The sequence below is a fragment of the Heptranchias perlo genome, chromosome 33 (assembly GCF_035084215.1).
Source record: "Heptranchias perlo isolate sHepPer1 chromosome 33, sHepPer1.hap1, whole genome shotgun sequence".
NCBI lineage: Eukaryota > Metazoa > Chordata > Chondrichthyes > Hexanchiformes > Hexanchidae > Heptranchias > Heptranchias perlo.
The window spans coordinates 14,854,914-14,875,417 of record NC_090357.1 but is presented as its reverse complement, the minus strand read 5'-3'; the positions used below and the strand labels follow the sequence as shown (position 1 = coordinate 14,875,417).

General features: G+C 43.8%; 1 long non-coding RNA gene across 1 annotated transcript in view; it reads left to right on the top strand.

The window, feature by feature from the left end:
- The first annotated feature begins 14,051 nt into the window (after nt 1–14,051).
- LOC137301313 (uncharacterized) overlaps nt 14,052–20,504 on the top strand; it is a 49,056-nt gene continuing 42,603 nt past the window's right edge. Inside the window, exon 1 of the long non-coding RNA XR_010958270.1 lies at nt 14,052–14,178. This is a non-coding gene — a long non-coding RNA (uncharacterized lncRNA). The remainder of the gene's footprint in view (nt 14,179–20,504) is intronic.

The following is a 20,504-nucleotide window of genomic DNA, read 5'->3' as shown; positions in this document are numbered from 1 at the left end:
CCCAAGGAATTATTTGAAAAAGAGCAGGGAGTTCTCCTGATTTCCTGGCCAACATTTGTCCTTCAAATAATACCACCAAAAAAAACAGATCAGTTGGTCTCTTCTCTCGTTACTGTTTATGGGATCTTGCTGTGTGCAAAATGGTTGCCAAATTTGTTTATCTAACAAAATTCACTGCAGTCCAAAAAGTAGTTCATTGTGTGAAGCATCTGAGATGTTTCTGATATGTGTGATAAGACACCAGAAAAGGCGAGTACTTCAGTTTACTCTTTTCAATCTCGTTGGTCTTCTGCACTATGAGCTTTGACATTTAACTTGGGTTCCTCAGCTGAGTTCTCATGATAGATTTTCTAATTAGTTCCATTTGGTTAATGGGTGTATCATGGGCGTAACCATCAGAAAAGTGGTTAACGGTCGATTATATCAGATTTCTACCACTTAGCGCCCCATCCACTTTGTGTGCTGGCACCCGAAAAGCCTACTAGTTGTCAGTTACTCACATTGAGATGTTTACAGACATTACCTGACAATGACCATGTGGAACTGGCTACACTAACTCCAGGTCAGCAAACTGCCAGATACAGACATCTGCCATCTGCTGCAAGGAGAACTGCAGCTAATGTGCACTAGAGCATGGATGGTGACTGTAATAGTCAGTTGTGCCCTTATGTCCTTAAGTCCTCTTCCCCCCCCCCCCCCCCGCGCTCCCACTTCCAGGCATTAGAAGATCTACTCCTTTATGTTCTAAGGTCCTACAGACTTTAGTGTGGTCAATAATGATATGATTGACTGTGTGAATGATGAGTTAAAAGGAACATAGGAACAAGAGTGGGTCATTCAGCCCCTCGAGCCTGTTCTGCCATTCAATTAGATCATCGCTGGTCTGCATCTTAACTCCATTCACTCATCTTGGTTCCATATCCCTTAATAACTAGCAAAAATCTACAGATCTCAGTTTTGAAATTTTCAATTGACCTAGCCTCAACAGATTTTTGGGGGAGAGAATTCCCTTTGTGTGAGAAGTGCTTCCTGACTTCACCGCTGAACGACCGAGCTCTCATTTTAAGGCTAATACCCCTTGTTCTGGAGGGGGAGGTGAGCAGTGTCATTAGCAACATCACCTTAAACTCTTACACACTGCTGGAAGAACATCAACATCAAACAGGAACCTCAGCAGGCAAAATTACTCATGAATAAACAATGATAGAAATACTAGACCTTTAAACAATATATTTACTATCTCTGGGACCAAAATAAACACACCAGACCACATAATGGAGTTTCTTAACCATTTTCTGCTGTCATGTTTTTAAGTATGAGTCAGTCTTTAAAAAAACTGTGGTGGAAGCCTTGCTATGAAAGGAAAAGATTCTGTAGTTGTGCATCAACTCACTGTTAGAGGTGTTAGCAGTATCGTTGGGCTGCATGTCATCAATTCCCCAATGGTGTAGTGAAATGCATCTGACATTCCTAGCACTCTAGCTGAGGAATTTTACTAGGTCCCCGGTAGTCCAATGGGCATATGTGTTTGGCATCTTTAATAATGGTATGAATCCAAGATCCAAATCCCATCAGTTAGTGAGGAATTAATTAAATCCCTATTTGTTTAATGGAGCATATCCATCCAAATCTCTGCCAGTCTAGCATGGGGTGGATATGAATACTATTCATGAATGGTTTTTGTTTGATTCCTTATTGACGTAATCGGAAATGCCATGTAACAAAATCCTTGGCACTCTAATACAGCCACTCCCTTGCTCTTTAGTTGGATTGTGGTGGAGACTTTTAACCCCAGCAGCCTGTTTCTCATCTGGAAAATGGGCGATCGGCAGTTGAAAATCTGGTGGGGACCGTGTGCAGCCATTTGCCTGCCTGAATCAGCTTTCAGGCGGGCCTTTAAAGGAGTGCCCAGCACTCCCGCCCAAATCAGGAAGGGAGGCTGTTTAGATATGCAAATAGGGGTCCTACGCCTGTTGTAGGACCCTGATTGCAATCTTTAAGGGGAATTTGGTGAATCATGAACAGTGCATGTCAGTCCCAGCTCTGCAGGCATCGATGGGCCAAAGAGGTGGCCCTTAAAGGAACCACAGAGTCCTCTCCCAAATGGGTAAATTTTTTTGTTTTATTATAAGAATGTTTGGGGGCCAGGATCAGTTCTCATGCCCACTGTCACCTCCCCCCACCCCCCACCTCCTCCATCTTCATCTGCAACCCCACCACCCTCAAAAGACCATACCTGCCGGCCGGCTACTGATTTTCCTCCACAGAACTGGCAAACTATATTAGCGTGTCCCTTTGGTGCCCACAACTCACCAAGAAAGTGTTAATGAGGCCTAAACCTGAAAGTGGGCACACCATTGATATAACGCCGATTCAGACCCAACCCAAAGGTCTCTCCTGGTATGTTCAAATTTCCTGGTGGCCTTAGCTAGCTGTTGTTTTTTTTTTGATTAGGGGATTAACAAAAACTTTAAAGCAATATATATTTGAATTTCAGGATGGGGAACAAAGTCTTTATCTGGATTGCATTACTGTGAATATTCATTTACAGTAGAATGTAAAAATGTGGTCACATTAATACCGATTTATCGTCGGTCCTTGTAAATGTATCGAATACTGTAAGATATAGCCACTTGTGTTGCTACAGTTATGTACTGCATTACCCAGCAGATATGTTGATGGTAAGTACAGTGCTGCATGCATATTATTGGTAATGTAAAGAGGACAAGGTGGATACTGTCAACATACTGTGAGAGTGCTCAGGCCTAAAGTGTCTTAAAGGAAGCGATATTAGACAAAATCAAGAAAAGAAAAATTAAATTAGATCCGCTTCCCCATCAAATAATCCTGGGAGTTTTGCCAGTGAAGCTATGGCTGAATAATGAGGCGATGTTAATTGCATTGTTAATGCTGCTGGCACAGCTCTCCAGTGCTGGACGAGTGCACATAAGCTGCGACTACAGCAGTTCTTCTGTGAGAACCTACAAAACTGGAAATAGCACAACTAGAAAAAACGGATGCAATTAGTAGCGTAGAAGAAGGGTTGAGTGTATCTTATGTGAAAGTCGGCAGCACCCCTGTAGGTATTGTGTAAAAGGGCATGCCAATCAGGAAAATATAAGGAGAAAAGAAAAAGAGGAGAAATAAAGAAAGAACTTTGGGACCACAAATAGTGAAGGAAGGGGATGGAAAGTGAAAGTTTTAATGAGAGGGTTTTTACATAAATGTAAGAAGAACATATAAAAATTGATATTAATTATGGCATAATTGTAATGTGTGTGTATATATATATATGAAATCTGTAATGGCAATAGAAAAATAAATTAAAACATTTCTTTATGAACTTAGGCCGGTGGTGCGATACGAGGAATCTAGTTCAGTAATTTACATGCAGTGAATGTTTCTAGAATCTTATTAGAACCAATTACTGAGAAACAATTTCAAATGACTGATTTTGTTCAATCAGAATCAAACCGATTAAATTAAGTTTTATTTCAACCAAACTGGGTGCTAGAATGTGTGAGGACCATTTAACATTTTCATAAGGACATAAGAAATAGGAGCAGGAGTAGGCCATGTGGCCCCTCGAGCCTGCTGCGCCATTCAAGAAGATCATGGCTGATCTTCGACCTCAACTCCACTTTCCCGCCTGATCCCCATATTCATCAGAGCACAATAATAATAGGCAAGTATTGAAATGCATGACACTTCTATTCATTACCTGCTACAGGAAATAGAAACCGGAATTGGCCATTCAACACACTGAGCCATTTTTGTTAGTCATGGCAACTCTATCTTTATAATCCCAAGCTCTAACTGTTTAATATCAGCACAAGAATCATCAAGAGCTACTGTGGAAGCCGCAGATAGTATGAGGATTTGTACCTCTGGGTAATGGAAAAAAGTAGTTTAACAAGTAAGTGGTCTTCAATTGGTGATTCCCGAATATCAGATCTATTAGGCTGAGTGTGATATTCAGTTAAGAACACCTTGGCCCAAAGATTCCCTGGTGCTGCTCACACTCAACCGCCGTAATTTCGTCGGGAGTGTGAAGGAAACCCTTTTTCCGCACGCTTTGCTGCACTTCCTGCAACGTTACAGGGGAGGATCAGCTCCGAGGAAATTCTTGGCCCTTAATTTTTTGTAAAATGGAGCACAATGTGGATTTGTGGCAGCGAACTTGGGTTGAATTTCTATGAGGATTCTCCCTATCGTCCACCATAAGTTCAGTAGCAGATCCACGGAAACCCCAAAGAAACAGAATCGACACTTTTTTAAGCCGTTCCCGAGGGGTTTCTGTGGATCTTCTGGCAAAGTTATGGTGGACAATCAGGAGACCCCGGCTGAAATTCAACCGCACTGTCTGATTTGTGCAAATGGAAAAATATATACTTTAAAAAAATCGAATGTGACCTCCTGTCACATGGGACCCGATTTTAACTCCGAGCGGGTTTTGGCTGGGTGGGTAGCCCCCCCACTCAGGCCTCAGTTAAAATTGCAGTCAGGACCTGATGACTTCATCAGGACCCAACATGCATATGTAAAGAAAGACCCCGGTTTTTGGGTGGGTGATCTTGCCACCTTCTCGTGAGAGCAGTTCAAAATCCTGTATGATGGGGTCCTGCCAGCTTTTTGATGGGTAAGTAACTTGGCCGATTTTAAAATCCCCCTCGTTTCTCCCGCCACTGGTTTCCACTGTGCATGTAAGGTTAAGATTGTCCTCATAAAGTCAGGATATAAAATGTACAACCTCAGTGTGATTTGAAATCAGAATGGATATTCAAGTAAGACATATATTGCAACCACTTTGGAGGAAACTGGGCATCTTTGAACACAAGGAATATTAATTAGCACACACAGTGATGTGATATAAATAAATTGCTACTTGTAACTTGTGAGGTAGGCATGTAAAATTTAGAAGAGAAGAAGGAAAATTCAGAAATACAGGGGTGGGTGACCCTTTAACGTGCATTTATACTACAATTTTTGTGTCTCTGTGAGTGGTTTCCAATTGTAAAGTTTGGAGTCGGATTGTGATCTAATTCCGGAAGGGAACAGTGTGAGGCCCCCTGGACGAGGTAGTCTCAACCCTGTATGAAGAGTAATGCAAGTGATAAACCTTGTTTATAAAGTGCTCGGGCTTCTCCTGATAGCTGTATAAACGTGCCCAGAGTTGATTTAGAGAGTGGGGGCCCTCCCACGTACACTCTCAAAATATTTAAAAGTTAACAGCAGTGCTCTCTCCTGAGCAGAATTCCAATGTGAGCTATAGTATTAAGGAGGTACTGTTTGTACACTCTTAGTGGTGGATCAACTCTTGATAGGAATGTAATTGAATGGATTTATTAAATATACATTGACTAATTGCCTTTTTAAAAGTTTATTTTGTTTCTATCAGTTACACAAAAGCGTATTTGTTTTATGCAAGGTACACTTGGCATGTTGTATTCCCATCCTTGCTGGATATTTTAACTGTAACTGAGTAATTAGTCTGTGGTTTATTCATGGGAGACATACTGGACAACAGTATTGTGCAAATACCACAACCTCTGGTTACTTGTTTTTAACACGTCCTGTAGGCTGCATTAGCAATCATCATCATTAGCCAAAGCAAATAAAAGCCACAACTGAGAGTAATGAGGTGCAACTGTTGGGACCACAGAGTAATAACCATGTGGCAGATGTAGCCTGTAACTGTGACTATAAAAGTTTATTTAATTCTATCTTGCAGACCTTTTGTACAAACTAATTCATGCAAAGAATAGGCGGCAGATAATCAGTCCAGAAGTGACTGGCGAGCTGGCCTCCCTTTCATCTCTATCAACACGTGAAATGGACGAGAGCAATGTTCTATATTCAAGACAAAATATTTCACCCGTTCCTACAGTTCTAAAATGTCCCAATATCCTCCTGCATTAGGTCCAATGATACTACCAACAAAGGAAAGATAGACAGATTAAGAACACTGAAAGAGACAGAGGCACCCAGCCTGACAGACTTCGTAATACAGCAATGAAGAATTTACCTGAGGAAGGAGGAAGTCTCCGAAAGCTTGTGAATTTAAAATAAAATTGCTGGACTATAACTTGGTGTTGTAAAATTGTTTACAATCAGCAATGAAGAAGGCAGCAAAAGAAATCGGTCACATCCTGAAGGATATTTTGAGAGAATCACTGAATACAGGAGTTGTACCAAGGAACTGGAAAGTGATGAATGTGGTGTCAATGTTAAAAAATGGATGGAGAATAACCAAGGGAATGGTGAACCCAGTGAGCTTAGCATCAGTATTTGGCAAAATAATACAAATTATACAAAAATTGGCCTTGTGGGTGATAGTGAGGAGGAAAGTGAAGACTTTTTTATTCGTTCATGGGATGTGGGCGTCGCTGGCGAGGCCGGCATTCATTGCCCATCCCTAATGCAGAAAGATATCAATGGACTGGCCAAGTGGGCAGAAAAGTGGCAAATAGAATTCAATCCGGAGAAGTGTGAGATAATGCATTTGGGGAGAGCAAACAAGGCAAGAGAATACACAATAAATGGGAGTATACTGAGAATTGTAGAGGAAGTGAGGGACCTTGAAGTGCATGTCCACCGATCCCTGAAGGTAGCAGGACAGGTAGATAAGGTGGTTAAGAAGGCATACGGAATACTTTCCTTTATTAGCCGAGGCATAGAATATAAGAGCAGGGAGGTTATGCTAGAGCTGTGTAAAACACTAGTTAGGTCACAGCTTGAGTACTCCGTACAGTTCTGGTCACCACATTACAGGAAGGATGTGATTGCACTAGAGAGGATACAGAGGAGCTTTACAAGGATGTTGCCAGGACTGGAGAATTTTAAGCTATGAGGAAAAATTGGATAAGTTGGGGTTGTTTTCTTTGGAACAGAGGAGGCTGAGGGATAATTTAATTGAGGTGTTCAAAATTATGAAGGGCCGAGATAGAGTGGATAGGAAGGACCTATTTCCCTTTGCAGAGAGGTCAATAACCAGGGGGCATAGATTTAAAGTAATTGGTAGAAGGATTACAGGGGAGCTGAGGAAAAAGTTTTTCACCCAGAGAGTGGTAGGCACCTGGAACTTACTGCCTGAATGAGTGGTAGAGGCAGAAACCCTCAATCCATTTAAAAAGTACCTGGATATGCACTTGAAGTGGCGTAACCAACAAGGCTATGGAGCAAGTGCTGGAAAGTGGGATTATGCTGGATGGCTCATTTTCGGCCGGCATGGACATGATGGGCCGAATGGTCTCCTTTTGTGTTGTAAATTTTCTATGATTCTAAAGCATTCTGAAAGAGAAAATAGTAAGGAATCAGCAAAATCAGTATGGTAGTATGGGATTGCAGGATTTACCCGATCAGCAAGTAAGGCATGTTTCAAGTGTGGGATTGCAGACTTAACCCTGTGGTAGATCTTGTTTGATTAATCCACTAAAGGGTATAGTGCATTTAATTGGAAAGGGGAACTCAGTAGATTTATTGGGCATGATTTTGACCCCGAGCCGGGAAGGGGGTCAAATTGCAGACGGGAATCCCGGAAGTACGGGTTTCTCGGACGTCCTTGCGATTTTGACGCAAGGACGTCTTTTTGTTTTGTTGGTTTGCCATCCGACTGGCCGGCCTGATTGACAGGCTGGCCTCAGTCGGACGGGAGAGCAGCCAGGGAAAGGACGTGTTCAGGTGAGTCTTTGATTGTATGGATGGGAGGGGGGGGCATGGGGGCACTGGTGGGCATGGGGGTCATGGTGGGGGGAGTCATTCATGGGGGGGGAAGGGATCGATGGTCAGTCATGGGGGGGGAGGATGCTGGTGGTGTTGGGGTCAGGGGTCATTGCGGGGTCCACGATCATGGGGAGTGGCTGGGGGTCATCGCGGGAGTCCGCAATCGTTTTGGGGGGGGCGGTGTCAGAGATCGGGGGGCTGGTTCACGATCGTTGGGGAGTCATTGTAGGTAGGCTTGTTGGGCCTGGGGGAAGCACTCCTGCTCCTCCAGGCCCACAAGCCATGCCAGGAAGGCACTTGCCTGCAGTTTCGGGCCTTCTTGCCTCCTTTCATGTGGTGTGAAGGAGAAGGCCCGAGAATCACGGCCCCCACGGGTTAAAATTGCAAAATCTGCAACAATGGAGGCCCGCGGCCTCCTTGAGCGGTTTTAGTCACCAACCCACCTCCTGGGAGTTGGTTGGTTGGTCGCCCGCCCCAATGAAAACCAGAAACGGGCGGGTTGGGGGCGGGTCTGAAATGGTTGCAAGTTTGAATGCCCCCCACCCCGCCCCCAACCCACCTGTTTTTCAATGTTAAAATCGTGCCCACTATACCGAGGCTTCAAAATTCCAATAGGGCTGCTCTACTGGTGAAGGAGTGGGGAGTGAGCCCTGAGTCCACCTAAACGGATAGGCCCAGACTCTGCCCAACGTTACGGGGGTGACGATGGGGTTATTAGCATACACGGGGTGGGAGACCATGCAAATAAGGGTTCATCAGCAGCACCTGCCCCAATATGCTGCCAGGAAAATCAGAGTGACATAGCACTGCTCTGAGGATGGAAGAGATGACCGGGAAGGACACAACGGTAATAAAGATAAGGAACTCGAGCTTCGATAGGCAGGCATAGTGGGTGCAGCTCCCAAGACACATACCCTTTATGCGGTGGGGGGAGGAGCAGGTGGGAGATCCACAGAAAGACCTACCTCCCAATGAAAAACGTGAGGTGGAATCCCTGCTGAAACTATTTGAATTTCCAGCCGCCAGACTTTAGCAAAGGATTTGACAAATAACACTTAGGCAATTACTTTACAAGGTAAAAAGACACTTAAAGGGGAGGAAGCTCTTCAAATGGATAACTAATTGGTTGAATCAGAGGATGCAAAGGGTAGTAATTAAGGAATGATAGACCTGTGAGCTTAACATTGCTATTTGGCAAAATAATAGAAAGCAGCGTCAACATGGAAAGAAGTGACTCTTGGACACCACTGAAATCAGTTCTGGGGACTTTATGGTTTTAAATGTACATTGATGATTTGGAGCCAGGAACTTCAACAAGGCTTTTCAAGTTTACCAATGATAAAAAATCAGGAGGGGTTGTAAATAGTAGGGGCAAGAAGAATTTGGTCAGGTTAGGGGATTGGGTCAAAAAGTGAGAGGTATTGTTTAGTGTAGAAGATGCAAAGCTGAGAAAGAGAAACAAACAGTTGGAGTGCAAAATAAATGGGAACAGTCTGCAGGAGAGGGAACAGAGGCTTTTAGTGGAAGACATTCTTAAACCATCAGCACAACGTACAGCAGTGGTGAAAAAAGCAAAGAGCAAACACGAGTAGAGCAGTGAAGGATGGGAAGAGTTTTACAACAGTTTGATCCAAAAGTTTGTAACAAATGTAAGAAAGGACAGGTGTTGTGAATTAGGGAGGCTTCCTCATGCCAATGAGGGCGGGTGTACTTTTCGGTCGCAAGCAAAACAAGGAGAGAGAATGGATCAGTGGCACAGAGTACAGTCCTACAGCACTGAGGGTAATGAACGAAGGAGTGCTACACATAAGAGACTGCAAGAAGGAATCAGGGAAGCAGGTAGCTCACCATGTCTACTCTGTTCAGGTTGTTAAACATCTTGCTGCATTGCAAAGTAGTCCTGGGGGTCAAGGAGATGGCAATCATTGCAACAGCCACCTCCCACCGCAGCATAAGGACAACATTCTTCATCACTTTACTGCACTCAAATACAAACAGCCTATTCCTCCTGATATGCACCTCCCTGAAGTTTGCTGCTTGTTTCTTCAATCCGGCTGCCATATGTCTTGGCCACATTGCCTGCTTCCTCCAATGCTGCACAAGGTCTCCACCTCTCCTGGCTCCATTCCAGCCCCCTTTGCCAGCTATTCAGGGTGCTTTCTAGGTCTAACTTCCATCTCTGCAGGAGGTTTCCACCTTTCCCCCCACCCTCAAAATAAAAGTATATCTTAGGCATTGTTGGCTGGATTTGACAGCTGGTATGATCCTCCATGTGCAAATTACCTGGCTTTGCCATTTAGAGCGGGGCCAGCCCTGGGACTTCATAATGGATGCAAGTCCCATCCCACTTCACTTCTGACGGTACAACAGCACTATTGGAATTTTTGGCCCATTGTGTCCACCTTCTACTGTTCCTTCACTACCAATATATTGTGTTTTTATTTGTTCATGGGATGTGGGCGTCACTGGCGAGGCCGGCATTTATTGCCCATCCCTAATTGCCCTTGAGAAGGTGGTGGTGAGCCGCCTTCTTGAACCGCTGCAGTCCGTGTGGTGACGGTTCTCCCACAGTGCTGTTAGGAAGGGAGTTCCAGGATTTTGACCCAGCGACGATGAAGGAACGGCGATATATTTCCAAGTTGGGATGGTGTGTGACTTGGAGGGGAACGTGCAGGTGGTGTTGTTCCCATGTGCCTGCTGCTCTTGTCCTTCTAGGTGGTAGAGGTCGCGGGTTTGGGAGGAGCTGTCGAAGAAGCCTTGGTGAGTTGCTGCAGTGCATCCTGTGGATGGTACACACTGCAGCCACTGTGTACCGGTGGTGAAGGGAGTGAATGTTTAGGGTGGTGGGTGGGGTGCCAATCAAGCGGGCTGCTTTATCCTGAATGGTGTCGAGCTTCTTGAGTGTTGTTGGAGCTGCACTCATCCAAGCAAGTGGAGAGTATTCCATCACACGCCTGACTTGTGCCTTGTAGATGGTGGAAAGGCTTTGGGGAGTCAGGTGGGGAGTCAGGAGGTGAGTCACTCACCGCAGAATACCCAGCCTCTGACCTGCTCGCGTAGCCACAGTATTTATATGGCTGGTCCAGTTAAGTTTCTGGTCAATGGTGACCCCCAGGATGTTGATGGTGGGGGATTCGGCGATGGTAATGCCGTTGAATGTCAAGGGGAGGTGGTTAGACTCTCTCTTGTTGGAGATGGTCATTGCCTGGCACTTATCTGGCGCGAATGTTACTTGCCACTTATGAGCCCAAGCCTGGATGTTGTCCAGGTCTTGCTGCATGCGGGCTCGGACTGCTTCATTATTTGAGGGGTTGCGAATGGAACGGAATACTGTGCAATCATCAGCGAACATCCCCATTTCTGACCTTATGATGGAGGGAATGTCATTGATGAAGCAGCTGAAGATGGTTGGGCCTAGGACACTGCCCTGAGGAACTCCTGCAGCGATGTCCTGGGGCTTAGATGATTGGCCTCCAACAACCACTACCATCTTCCTTTGTGCTAGATATGACTCCAGCCACTGGAGAGTTTTCCCCCTGATTCCCATTGACTTCAATTTTACTAGGGCTCCTTGGTGCCACACTCGGTCAAATGCTGCCTTAATGTCAAGGGCAGTCACTCTCACCTCACCTCTGGAATTCAGCTCTTTTGTCCATGTTTGGACCAAGGCTGTATTGAGGTCTGGAGCCGAGTGGTCCTGGCGGAACCCAAACTGAGCATCGTGAGCAGGTTATTGGTGAGTAAGTGCCGCTTGATAGCAATGTCTACAACACCTTCCATCACTTTGCTGATGATTGAGAGTAGACTGATGGGGCGGTAGTTGGCCGGATTGGATTTGTCCTGCTTTTTGTGGACAGGACATACCTGGGCAATTTTTCACATTGTCGGGTAGATGCCAGTGTTGTCGCTGTACTGGAATAGCTTGGCTAGAGGCGCAGCTAGTTCTGGAGCACAAGTCTTCAGCACTACGGCTGGGATATTGTTGGGGCCCATATTAGCAGTCAAATGTTGGGAGAGTCCATTAAGAGGAGGGGGCCTTTTGTTCATTGAGGGTTAAGTTCTTTAACACAATCCATTGATTTAAACAACATATAAGAAATGAATTAAATGATTCTATTATTGTGCAAGGAGCTAGAGAATGATGCTTGCAGCGATCTTGATGCTATCTGGCTTTCATAATGCAGCTAGGACATGATCCAGATCTTTGAAATGCTGAGAGGGATAGATAATGTCGATATGATTGAAGTGTTTTCTTGGATTACAGAACCAAAGGCATTGAGTACAACAGAACGAGCCTCAAGCAAGATTAAGATATGAAGAATGTTTTTGCCCACAGTGTATCACATATTTCCAAGAAACATCCACCTAATGCTGATTTGATTAACTTGCCTTCCATTGGTATATTTTTCATCATATTTATTTTATGTCTTATGAACAAGAAATCAATACACAATATCATTGGAACATTCAGCCAGTATTCATTCGTAAAGTTATTCATTAGGTTTCTTTTTCCCATTAATTTCTGCTGTATTAGAAACTTATGATGATTCAGATTGATTCGTGTTTCTTTGCATTTAACTTTGCTCAGTACTGACTTAACCTTAAGCCTATTCGTTATCATTCACTGCAGAATATTCAAGAAACCAGAGAAATTAAAATGTAAAACAATATTTTCATTTGTTTCAGTGAATATTATTTCAGCAGAGGGGTGAGACTGCTTATTTGAACAATCTAAACCAATCAGAACATGTTTTGGTATCGCATTTTATCCATCAAGCTTACCCTGAGAATTTGGAAATGCTTTAGCAACACTGTCAGTCCACCAACTTATTCTATGGAGACTAAACCCATAAGTGCTCTGTTGACATTTCACAATATTTAAAACCATTTCCCTCTGTCCTTTCCTGTGTCAGAAATGTGATGGGATCTTTTTGAAGGAAAGCAATTGATACAGTATTAACTGAATTTGGTGTCATGAATAGCAATTCACTGTGTGTAGAACTTTGAGACACACCAACAATAGGATAAGATGATATAAACTCAAACTGTTTTTATTGTAAAAACAGAATATATCAGCCTTCATGCCTCTTTTTCTGATGTGTTTACTCCAGGTTTGAGTCCAGAAATCATCCTCATTATTCTCCATTGCACCAGTTGCTTTTTGAAGGCATGGTGACCAGAACTGGATGTAATAATAAAATGTGGCCTCAGCATTTCAAAGATCTGGATCGTGTCCTGGTTGTGTTATGAAATAAAGTGTGGCCTCGCGATGTGTTCAAAATTGTAATTACACCCAGAAAGTGGGTGGGCTCCCCAATCCCGACACAATTGGGTGGGAAGCTCACCAATCAAATGTTAATGAGATCCAGGGATTAAAATATCCTTGGTCTGAAATTTATAACAGTAAGTGCTTCTCACGCTCGTCTCACCCAGCTCCCCCGAAATCCACTCCAGGTTAAAGTCCACCTCTATTAGTCTAGCATATTAAATACACTCATATTTATTGGCATCAGCTGTGGCTCAGTGGTAGCACTCTTGCCTCTGAGTCAGAAGATTGTGGGCTCAAGTTGCACTCCAGAAATTTGAGCACAATTTTGGATGAGACACTAAAACAAGTGGACATAAAAGATCCCATGGCACTATTTTGAAGAAGAGCAGGGGATTTCTCCCTGATGTGCTGGCCAATATTTATCCCTCAACCAACATTACAAAAACACATTATCTGTTCATTATCACATTGCTGTTTGTGGCGACCTTGCAGTGCGTAAATTGGCTGCCACGTTTCCTACATTACAACAGTGATTACGCTTAAAAAGTACTTCATTGGCCGTAAAGCGCTTTGGGACATCTTGAGGTTGTGAAACGCACTTTATAAATGAAAGGGTTTTTTTTACTTTTCAAAATGGTTAAACATTTTGAAATGTATCTTCTTGGGTTTTTCTCTTGACATTTTCAGAAACTTGAATTTGTGACAAATGAAAATTGCCGTACTGTGCTAAGTTTATTTTTGAATTAAAAGAAAGGACAATAATTGTAACAATTTTGTGAAATTATAGTTACCTGCCATGTTTGGCAGTAAGCATATCTGCTATGTATCTTTTTGTGGAAGTGCTTCAACTTACAAGTAAATGTGATGCTATCCTTTTATAGAAACTGTCTTTGTTAAGGGATCTGAAATAAATTACCTTCACGTTTGTAATGGGTTGACTTGCCAAAGAAATAGTTTCTTTTGACAGGATTAAATTGATTCTTGGCACCTTCGAGAGATCTAAAATATAATTAAACTTAAACTGAGTGTATGAATTGTTGTTCGCTGATTGGCAGGAAGAGAATTTCCACCTTTTGAAAGAATACGGTTGAGATCGATGGAGAATACCTAGAAGACAGTGAAATTATGATGTTGTAATGGATTCAAATTCGGGCACCTAAAGGAATATATAGGTAGCTGAGTGATTGGTAAGTGTATTAAACATTTTTACATTGCACTTTTTAACATTGCTTTTAAGATATAATTAAATGGCAGTAATGTACTTCTTGTACATTCACTCATTCAGCCTCAATTTTCACTGATTTACTTTATGCTCATCCTGCCAAGGCAATATGCATATGAGACCATTGCCATGTAATCTAATCACACCTGAAAGAATAGCTGAAACTGGTTTGCTCAGAGGTGTCCTTAATGTTGAACTGAGTTCTGTTGAATTTAATGAGAATACGTTGATCTCATATCCACACATTTGTCAACATCTTAGGCTGGCACGGTGCATTGGCGTTTGGATAGCAAACCATCCCAATGTAGTTTGCATACCTCCTACCAGCTGGTTGAACAGCAGCACTGCCAAAGCCCTAGAACAGGACATCTTCTTGTCCTCTCAGCTGCTGTGAAATGGCGCAAAAATATTTGTCAAAATGTAATTGTACAGCATTAATGGGCTCAATACTTATCTTGGCTAAACTGAAGATAGGGTGATGAATTGATGAATTCAACCCATGGTCAACCTGTTCAGTAGTCATTGCACATGTTGGTCCATCACTGATTGAACAGATTAGTGAAAAGATAACACTCCACCTGAAACTTCCTGTCTCCTGGGTGACAAATAGAGTGATTTCTGTATTGTCTTTTATTTTGTTTTGTATGATGTCAAATATTTGGGGTTTGAGAAATAGCATCAATTAGCTGTTTTGCTGGGAGGACACCATTGTTCTGTAGCCATGGTGACCAATGCACGTAACTGGTTGCCTGTAATCAGGCACTGTCAGAATAGTCAATGGGAAAAAGCAGTCTTACATGGGTTTTCTTCATTTGTTTCAATGCCTTTGTTCAGAATTAATTTAGGGAAAAAGTTGCTTAGTGGTTGGAGCTGTTAATTTGAAATGTTAACACATGCGATTGACTAGACAATGGAACAGATGATTTCTATCTCTTTGACTGATGAGGCAATAAGGGAAATGTAGGGAGAGAGTGGTAAACATCTATTAACATTACACCCCACAAGGTGTGAAATCTGTTAAACTCTCAGTATGTTGCTATCTCGGAAAGGGTTTTAACATGAACAACGCCTACAGCATAAATCACAGCGCTAATTGCTTAGCTTTAGTTCTGGCAAGGAATGCGAATACGAGGGAGGAACAGGAATTTGCAATGTCTATGTACAACATTGCATTTGTTTCATCCAAATGCCCCGATGCTTATCAGACTTTGCAAAGAACAAGTTCTGTATTCCATATATATGTATATATATATATATATATATATATACATATACACACACACAAATTCACTACTACACGTATATACAAATTCACTATTACATATATATAAAAATTCATCAGAAAAGGGAATAGTGCCAGAGGTCTGGTGGACAACTAATGTGATTTCTATGTTTAAAAAGGGATATAGAACCAGTCCAGGGAACTATAGACCAATTAGCTTAACATCGGTGGTAGGAAAGATAATAGAATCTTTACTCAAAGATGTAATAGAAAAACATCTAGAAACCAAAACGATAATATAGAATAGTCAGCACGGATTTCAAAAGGAAAGATCATGCTTGACGAACCTTATTGAATTCTTTGAAGAAGTAACAGAAAGGGTAGATAAGGGTAATGTAGTAGATGTAATATATTTGAATTTTCAAAAGGCCTTCAATAATGTATCACAGAGTAGACTCATGACTAAGGTCAGAACATGTGGAATCAGGGGACAAGTAGCAGGTGACGAAGGAGGAAGCCTCCGAAAGCTTGTGATTTTCAAATAAAATTGTTGGACTATAACTTGGTGTTGTAAGATTGTTCACATGTTACGAAGTAAGGAAGGAAAGATCTTGGTAAAAATTTCTTTATGCAAAGAGCTGTTGGAGCACGGAATTGTTTGCCACAGGGAATAATTGAGGCAGAGCCAATTGCATCTTTTCAAGAAAAAATATTTGAAGCCTGGGTTGATAGAAGACAGCGCAGGGCAGTGGGATTATCTTTGGATTTTTAAAGAAAAGAGCCAGCACAGAACCGTCTGTGCAGTAAACTTCTGTAGTTTTATCATAAAGGACAAAGTTGCAATAGGACAAGTTGAAGAGTCCATTGTGGGACATTCTGTCCAAGAACATTTCTCAGAACTGAACAGAAATGGGTTGTGTTGGGATTCAAACCTAATCTACAGTATCACCAAGATAAATCCACTAACAAACAGTAAAAAAGCTACCCTGGTCATTCAAGCAACAAATATTTTTTTTATTATTCGTTCATGGGATGTGGGCGTCGCTGGCGAGACCAGCATTTATTGCTCACCCCTAATTGCCCTTGAGAAGGTGGTGGTGAGCCGCCTTCTTGAACCGCTGCAGTCCGTGTGGTGAAGGTTCTCCCACAGTGCTGTTCGGAAGGGAGTTCCAGGATTTTGACCCAGCGATGATGAAGGAACGGCGATATATTTCCAAGTCGGGATGGTGTGTGACTTGGAGGGGAACGTGCAGGTGGTGTTGTTCCCATGTGCCCGCTGCCCTTGTTCTTCTAGGTGGTAGACGTCGTGGGTTTGGGAGGTGCTGTTGAAAAGGCCTTGGCGAGTTGCTACAGTGCATCCTGTGGATGGTACATACTGCAGCCACTGTGCACCGGTGGTGAAGGAGTGAATGTTTAGGGTGGTGGATGAGGTGCCAATCAAGCGGGCTGCTTTGTCCTGATGATGTCGAGCATCTTGAGTGTTGTTGGAGCTGCACTCATCCAGGCAAATGGAGAGTATTCCATCACACTCCTGACTTGTGCCTTGTAGATGGTGGAAAGGCTTTTGGGAGTCAAAGTGAGTCACTCGCCACAGAATATCCTGCCTCTGACCGGCTCTTGTAGCCACAGTATTTATGTGGCTGGTCCAGTTAAGTTTCTGGTCAATGGTGACCCCCAGGATGTTGATGGTGGGGGATTCGGCGATGGTAATGCCGTTGAATGTCAAGGGGAGGTGGTTAGACTCTCTCTTGTTGGAGATGGTCATTGCCTGGCACTTGTCTGGCGCAAATGTTACTTGCCACTTATCAGCCCAAGCCTGGATGTTGTCCAGGTCTTGCTGCATGCGGACACAGACTGCTTCATTATCTGAAGGGTTGTGAATGGAACTGAACACTGTGCAATCATCAGCGAACATTGCCATTTCTGACCTTATGATGGAGGGAAGGTCATTGATGAAGCAGCTGACGATGGTTGGGCCTCGGACACTGCCCTGAGGAACTTCTGCAGCAATGTCCTGGGGCTGAGATTGAGAATCCCTACGTGGTCAGTTTTCGGTAAAATATTAAAATGCCTACGTGGCAAAGAAGCAGAATGCAAAATGGTTAGAAAGGGTTAATTAGTTAGTAACTGAGATTGGTACAGGTGGCCTGGCCTCCTGCTGGGCCATATGTTTGCGTAGTCAGCAGGTTTGCATTGTCTTATCAATGTAGAGTCTTTGATGTGATTCAAGGACTGGTCTGAATGTCTCCATGTTTATGGAAGATCAATATAGGTAACGAGCTTAGCCAAAGTTGAAAGACATTCCAGGTTGGGAGATAAGGAACAGAAGGAACAGGAAAGAACATTCCAGGTTGGAAGGTGAGGAAGTATCCCCTTTGATGTCTAACAGCAGCATGATCAGCACATGGACGATCTATGATTGGCCGGCAATAATGTAACCTCGCATGGCAACCTATGCCCGGCTTATGATTGGTGTTGACCCTCGTTAAGTATGTTCCAACCCCTATTGATTTGTATAAAAACGTGTGGATTTCTGTATGTTTCTTGTTCTTGCTCTGCCAGCATAGAGGGGCTCTATCAGGAGTCCAAATCAATGCTGCAGACTAAGAACCCTGCTATTAAAGTTGTGATGAACTTTAAAATGTATTCGACTTCAGTTTTTACTGAACCAGACTGAGGGGAAAGAATCCGGATCGTCAAGATGATTGGCCTCCAACAACCACTACCATCTTCCTTTGTGCTAGATATGACTCCAGCCACTGGAGAGTTTTCCCCCTGATTCCCATTGACTTCAATTTGACAAGGGCTCCTTGGAGCCACACTCAGTCAAATGCTGCCTTGATGTCAAGGGCAGTCACTCTCACCTCACCTCTGGAATTCAGTTCTTTTGTCCATATTTCTACCAATGCGGTAATGAGGTCTGGAGCCGAGTGGTCCTGGCGGAACCCAAACTGAGCATCGGTGAGCAGGTTATTGGTGAGTAAGTGCCGCTTGATAGCACTGTCGACGACACCTTCCATCACTTTGCTGATGATTGAGAGGAGACTGATGGGGCGGTAATTGGCTGGATTGGATTTGTCCTGCTTTTTGTGGACAGGACATACCTGGGCAATTTTCCACATTGTCGGGTAGATGCCAGTGTTGTAGCTGTACTGGAACAGTTTGGCTAGAGGTGCAGCTAGTTCTGGAGCACAATACTTCAGCACTACAGCCGGGATGTTGTCGGGGCCCATAGCCTTTGCTGTATCCAGTGCACTCAGCCGTTTCTTGATATCACGTGGATTGAATCGAATTGGCTGAAGACTGGCTTCTGTGATGGTGGGGATATTGGGAGGAGGCCGAGATGGATCATCCACTCGGCACTTCTAGCTGAAGATGGTTGCAAACACTTCAGCTTTGTCTCTTGCACTCACGTGCTGGACTCCGCCATCATTGAGGATGGGGATGTTAACAGAGCCTCCTCCTCCCATTAGTTGTTTAATTGTCCACCACCATTCATGACTGGATGTGGCAGGGCTGCAGAGCTTTGATCTGATCCGTTGGTTGTGGAATCGCTTAGCTGTGTCTATAGCATGTTGCTTCCGCTGTTTAGCATGCATGTAGTCCTGAGTTGTAGCTTCACCAGGTTGGCACCTCATTTTTAGGTATGCCTGGTGCTGCTCCTGGCATGCTCTTCTACACTCCTCTTTGAACCAGGGTTGATCCCCTGGTTTGTTGGTAATGGTAGAGTGAGGAATATGCCGGGCCATGAGGTTACAGATTGTGCTGGAATACAATTCTGCTGCTGATGGCCCACAGCGCCTCATGGATGGCCAGTTTTGAGCTGCCAGATCTGTTCTGAATCTATCCCATTTAGCATGGTGATAGTGCCACACAACACGTTGGATGGTGTCCTCAGTGCGAGGACGGGACTTCGTCTCCACGAGGACTGTGCGGTGGTCACTCCTACCAATACTGTCATGGACAGATGCATCTGCGACAGGTAGATTGGTGAGGATGAGGTCAAGTAAATTTTTCCCTCGTTTGGCCCAGGCCCAGTCTGGCAGCTATGTCCTTCAGGACTCGGCCAGCTCGGTCAGTACTGGTGCTACCGAGCCATTCTTGGTGATGGACATTGAAGTCCCCCACCCAGAGTACGTTTTGTGCCCTTGCTACCTTCAGTGCTTCCTCCAAGTGGTGCTCAACATGGAGGAGGACTGACCGATCAGCAGGAGGTTTCCTTGCCCATGTTTGGCCTGATGCCATGAGATTTCATGGGGTCCAGAATCAATGTTGAGGACTCCCAGGGCCACTCCCTCCTGACTGTATATCACTGTGCAGCCACCTCTGGTTGGTCTGTCCTGCCGGTGGGACAGGACATACCCAGGGATGGTGATGGAAGAGTCTGGGACATTGGCTGAAAGGTATGCTTCTGTGAGTCAGGCTGTTACTTGACTAGTCTGTGTGACAGCTCCCCCAATTTTGGCACAAGTCCCCAGATGTTCATGAGGAGGACTTTGCAGGGTCGACTGGGTTTGGTTTGCCTTTGTCATGTCCAGTGCCTAGTGGTCCGATGCCGGGTGGTCCGTCCGGTTAATTCTTATTATGCCGTTTTTAAAGCGAGATTTTACAACTGAGTGGCTTGCTAGGCGATTTCAGAGGGCAATTAAGAATCAACCACTTTGCTGTGGGTCTGGAGTCACAGATAGGCCAGACCGAGTCGAGACAGCAGGTTTCCTTCTCTAAAGGTCATTAGTGAACCAGATGGGTTTTTACGACAATCCGGTAGCTTCATGACCACCATTACTGAAACTAGTTTTTTTTAAATTCCAGATTTTATTTAATTAATTGAATTTAAATTCCCCAGCTGCCGTGGCAGGATCTGAACTCATAACTCCAGATTATTAGTCTAGGCCTCTTGAATTACTAGTCCAGTGACATAACCACTATGCTACCGTACCCATTGCTGTTGTTATACAGCTTCAATAAACCAAAAATGTCAACAAATAAAGTGTCATTTGCTATTTTCAGTGTAAAAGTGAGCAGTTGTATTTTATGTGCAAATGTGGTTTATAACTCCTGTTACATTT